Source organism: Hemicordylus capensis, chromosome 3 (genome assembly GCF_027244095.1).
Source record: "Hemicordylus capensis ecotype Gifberg chromosome 3, rHemCap1.1.pri, whole genome shotgun sequence".
In the NCBI taxonomy this organism is placed as follows: Eukaryota; Metazoa; Chordata; class Lepidosauria; order Squamata; family Cordylidae; genus Hemicordylus; species Hemicordylus capensis.
This window is the reverse complement of record NC_069659.1, coordinates 251537399-251543442: the sequence shown is the minus strand read 5'-3', so window position 1 is coordinate 251543442 and position 6044 is coordinate 251537399.

Below are 6044 nucleotides of genomic sequence, written 5' to 3'. Positions count from 1 at the left end.
AACTGGAGACGGATCTCTCCAGATGACCTCAAAAGGTGGTGGGGCTCATAATGAAGAAGACGTTCTCTTAGATACCCAGGGCCTAAGCCATTTGGGGCTTTATAAGTTACAAGTGAATTTTAGCCCGTTGAAAAACGGGCGCTAGTAATGCTTTCGGCCCCCGCCACCGAACCTCCCAGCTGCCCGATCCCACCATTTGTACAGGAAAGAGGAGCTCGCCAGCAGAGCTCCTCTTTCTGCAAAGGCTCTTCTCAAACTGGCGCTTTGAGCGGAAAGGACGCCCTTTCCGCTCAAAGAGCCAGTTTGAGAAGAGCCTTTGCAGAAAGAGTAGCTCTGCTAGCGAGCTCCTCTTTCCTGTACAAATGGTGGGATCGGGCAGCTGGGAGGGCGGTTCGGCGGCGGCATTTTTCAGGGCCAATTTGGCCCTTAGTAATTTGGCGGGGGGACGGGAATGGAGGGATCGGGCCCCAAGGTTTCCCCCCCCGCCCGGCTTTACTGGCGGCGCCAGGCCTCGGCGGCGGCTCCGCCGCCACCTCAGCCAGCTTCCCCGCCGCCTCTTCCCCCGCCGCCTCTCTCCTTTATTTGCGGCGGCTGCTTCTGGCCCCGCCGCCGCCTCACCCGCACTCCCGCCGCCAGTTGCCCCGTCGCGGCCACCGCCACCTCTGGCCGTGGCCACGGCTGCGCCACTGCCTCTCCCGCACTCTCCTCCTGGCGTAGGCGGCGGCCACTTCTCCTTCTCCCGGCCCCAACATGGCCGCCGGGTCCTGCCGTTCGTGCCTCCCTTGCCCTGTTCTGGGCATGCCCAGAACAGGCCAGGCACGAACGCACGCTTGGTGTCCGTCCACGGACGGACACCAAGCGTTTTATTAGAGAGGATAACCAGCACTTTGTATTTTGCCTGGAAACCTACTGGCAGCCAGTGTAACTCTATCAAGAAAGGAGTGTTGTGGTCTCTCCGAGATGACCCAGAGATCAACCTGGCCACAGCATTCTGTACCAACTGAAACTTCCGGACTACGTACAAAAGCAGCCCTACATAGAGTGCATTACAGAATTCAAGTCTGGAGGTTACCAACATATGTACCACTGTTCTTGTTCATCTCAAGAAATAGATGCAGCTGGCATATCAGACAAAGCTGATAGAAAGCACCCCTGGCCACCGCCTCCACCTGAGATACTAGGGAGAGGTGTGGATCCAGAAGTACTCCCAGACTGCGAACCTGTTCCTTTTGGGCAAGTGTGACCCCATCCAGAACAGGGAGATCAAAATTGTCTCTGGAGTTCTGACCCCGCACAATAAATACCTCCGTCTTATCTAGATTCAGTCTCCATTTATTCTCCCTCATCCAGCCCATTACTGCTTCCAGGCAAGCATTTAGGGAAGTTATGCCATCTCCTGAAGAAGCTGACATGGAGAAGTAGATCTGGGTGTCATCAGCATACTGATAACACCCCGCTCCAAATCCCCTGATGATCTCTCCCAGCAGTTTCATGCAGATGTTAAAGAGCATTGGAGAAAGTATGGAGCCTTGGGGGACGCCATACTTAAGCTCAGATTTTGAAGATCAACAGTTTCCAATCGACACCATCTGGAATCTGTCCAAGAGGTAGGAGCGGAACCACTGTAAAACAATGCCTCCCACCCCCAACACCCTCAGACATTCCAGAAGGATACTATGGTTGATAGTATCAAAAGCCGCCGAGAGATCCAAAAGGACCAACAGAGTCACATTTCCTCTGTCAATTCCCAAATGGAGATCATCCATCAGGCCAACCAAGGCAGTCTCCATCCATAGCCCACCCGAAAGCCTGTTTGAAATGGGTCTAGATAATCAGTTTCCTCCAAGACCGCCTGGAGCTGAGAGGCTACCACCCTCTCAATTACCTTGCCCAACCATGGGAGGTTGGAAACAAGCCTTTAGTTGCTCAAACTCCAGTTTGGCCCATTTTCAGCATTGTTGTGACCATCTTGGAGGCCACTGCACATGTACCCTGGCCAGTTGCATGACCTGGGTCATGACCTAGCCACACAAATGGCCGGGGTACAGGCGCGGCAGCCTCCAGAATGGCTGCCATGACAACAGAGAGGGCTGAAACAGACCAGAAATGGGTCGAACCGGCTCTTAAAAGACCAGGGAGAGAGGAAACCTCCATAGACACCCCCACACACACCATGGCTGTAGCAACACTCCTCAAAGACCTCTGGACCCACCAGTAAGCTTTAAAAACAATTTAAAAAAATTTTTAGAACCCAAACAGGCCCCGAGCCAGCCCGGTTGGATGGTGAACCAGCTCAGCTTCGAGCCTGTGCACACATCCCTTCTCCGCAGTCTCCTGCCTTTGGCAGTTTTACACATAGTGATCAAAAAAAGAGGGCATTTTTTGGTTGTGGTGCCCCATTTATGGTACATGCTGGTATGTTTCCCAGACTATGGGACTATGTTTCCCAGACTATAAACGCCTATATAGGGCAGCAGCGATATAGGAAGATGCTGAAAGGCATCATCTCATACTGTGCAGGAGGAGGCAATAGTAAACCCCTCATGTATTCTACCAAAGACAACCACAGGGCTCTGTAGTTGTCAGGAGTCTAAACCAACTTGATGGCACACTTTACCTTTACCTTCCCAGGGGAGCTGACGTAGTGCCTGCTCTGGTGTCTTTTCAGTGCCAGAAAAAACCTTGTTTATTTACCCAGGTCTTTTCTCATGTGGTTTAAAAAAATCTCTACTGATGTGATTTTCTTGATTACCACTTACCATTTTAATTTGTGCTAAAAAAATTCTGAAAACTACCCTAAAAATGGGAACACTGGGTAAAAATATGGCACATAAGTAAATAATAAACAAATCCTCCTGAGGTGATGGAGGAAGAAGACAAAGCATTATCATGTATGCATATTCACATTGCTTCATGAGAACATTACTGGGCATCTGCCTAGAGCAAGGATTCCCAACCTTTGATCTCCAGATGCTCTTGGACTAAAACTCTCATCATCCTCACCCACAATAGCCAAAAGCCATTGTGGGTGAGTGTAGTGATAGTCAGGCTTTAGGGAGGACTAGGCCTCAATTAGAGTAACTGCTTGGAAGGTGGGGCTCTCCAAATAAGGAAGAAAGCCTGGGAGAATCAAATCACTGTGGCCCAGTCCAGAGTGACGGGCAGGGTTTACTGGACAACAGCCTATAGAGAAGTAGGGGAGGGGTGTGTTAAGAGTTCAGTTCTTCCCTGGAGGCCTCGGAGTGAGGTTTCAGCAGCAGCTTCTGTAAAGAAAGGGGAGATTAACAGCCTTGGGCTGGGAATCAACTGGAAGTTCCTTACCTGCAAGTACTTAAGCAGGATAGGGACCAGTTTAGCTAGATGCATCAGGGAATTTATTCTTGCTTAAGTGCTTGGATCTGACTGCATGGTTCTTGTAATTCCTGGGGAATTGTCTTACTTGAATGGAAGCAATGATTGTTGCTGCCTCTATAGTTTTCCTTTTCATCCAATTATTAATAAATCCTTGTTGTTGTTATAGAATGCCACTCCTTATTGGGTCCTGCCCTAGTCATATGCTCTTGAAGGCTGAAGACTGCTCAAGCCTTTCTTGTAGGGAGGGGTTCTTCACTTTACTCTCCCAGAATATTCTCTTGGAAGGGTGGATCTGCTCATATAAAAAAGTAGATGGTGGCATCCAAGCTGGGACTCCTCACAGTTAGAGGAGGGATTTTGTATTTCCCCCACCACGCCCAGTATTCTCTCTATTTTTTGTTTTTCATCTGTGTGCAGAATGAGTTTTGTTCTGGGAGGAAGTATCAAGGCAGTGGATGCACATACACTTTCAGAATGGGGCTTTCCTGATTCAACCTGAGCGGAACCTAAAACTAACTGAGCAGACATCCAAAAACTTGTGAGTGCGCACACATGTGCACACTTTAGAGGGAACATTGCCCCCCACCCCACTTTTGATTGTTACAGTGAGGATGACTGGAGCTGTTATCCAACAGTATCTGCCATGGCTGGGAACCCCTGACCTAGTGAATGCACAGAGCCTTTACAAAGGGCACAGACTGGTTCTCTCCCAGGTCCTCTCATAGCTAAGATAGGCTAAAAAGTTATCAGGGAGGTTTATGCTGTACAACCTTTTGAAAATACATCCTAGTACCAGAATTGACAAATGATTTTGTCAACATGTACTTGAAATATTCACAAAAGCCTAAAATGATAAAGGGGCTTATTAGGATCCATAGTGGATTCTTGAAAGTTCTGAGTGGAATCTGAAGGCAACTTTACTTCCATTTCTAGCACATAAAATATATAGTCATATGGCTCCCAACAGATATTCTGGAAATATGCTAAATAAATAATAAATAGTGCAGATTAACATGAATAGGCTATTATTCTGTCTCCCTGAGGATGAAGATAAGTGAGCAGCATTGATGGTGAATCTATAGAAAATGATAAGTATTCTGAACGCTAGCATCATTTCCTGAATTATATATGTCTTCAGGGGATTTCCAGTGATTCTTGGATTCTCTAAATGTGCTCAAACAAAAAAGAAAAAAGTTAAGTAGCAGGTGAAACAATGGCACAATAGAATCCATTTCGGGGTATTAGCACAAATAGCACTATTAGAATAACTTATTTTGTTTCTGTCAGTCGTAAATCAGAAGCAAGACCAACCTACATGCCTTCACTTAGCCAAGAGTTTGAAATGACCTGGGACAGGAATTCACACCAAGATCAGAAGTTCCAGGTCTCCCATCAAGAAGTACCTTACAGTTATCCACCTGTGAGAAAATTCTCAAGCCCCCTACATACAGGTAAATTATTACTAGGCCTGGATGACAGCCAAGACTAACCAGCTTTGATATTAGCTTGTGTTTAGTAGAGTGTCAAGGCAGTGAACAACCACTTTAGAACATAAGAAGAGCCCTGCAAGATCAGGCCCAAGGCCTATCTATTCCCACATCCTGTTTCACACAGTGGCCCACCAGATGCCTCTGGGGAGCCCACAAGCAATAGGTAAGGGAATGCCCTCTTTCCTGCTGTTGCTCTCCTGCAACTGGTATTTACTGTAGAGGCATCTTGCCTCTGAGGTTGGAGGTGGACCACAGCTACCAGACTAGTAGCCAATGATAGACCTGTCCTCCATGAATTTGTCTAAGCCCCTTTTAAAGCCATCCAAGTTGGTGGCCATCACCACATCCCATGGCAAAGAATTCCATAGATTAATTATGCACTGTGTGAAAAAGTACTTCCTCTTGTCGGTCCTAAATTTCCCAACCTTAAGTTTCATGGGATGACCCATGGTTCTAGTGTTCTGTGTGTGAGAGAGAAATTTATCTCTGTCCACCCTCTCCGCTCCATGCATAATTTTATACACCTCAATCATGTCTCCCCTTAGTCGCCTCTTTTCCAAGGTAAAGAGCCCTGGATGCTGTAGCCTAGCCTCATAAGGAAGGTGCTCCAGGCCCCTGATCATCTTGGTTGCCTTCTTCTGCACCTTTTCTGGTTCTACAATATCCTTCTTAAGATACGGTGACCAAAGCTGTGCACAGTATTCCAGATGTGGCCACACCATAATTTGTATAAGGGCATTATAATATTAGCATTTTAATTTTCAATCCCCTTCCTAACAACTCCTATCATGGAATTAGGCTTTTTCACAGTGGCCGCTCACTGAGTCGACACTTTCAATGAGCTGTCCACCACGACTCCAAGATCTCTCTCCTGGTCAGTCACTGACAGCAGAGATCCCATCAGTGTATATGTGAAGTTGGGGTTCTTTGCACCAATGTGCATCACTTTACACTTGCTTACATTGAACCACATTTGCCATGTAGTCACCCAATCCCCCAGTTTGGAGAGAACTTTTTGCAGCTCCTCACAATCTGTTTTGGATTTCACTACCTTAAATAGTTTAGTATCATCTGCAAATTTGGCCACTTCACTGCTTACCCCAACTTCTAGATCATTTATGAACAGGTTAAAGAACTATGGTCCCATTACCAATCTCTGGGGAACCCCACTTCCTACTTCTCTTCATTGTGAAAACTGTC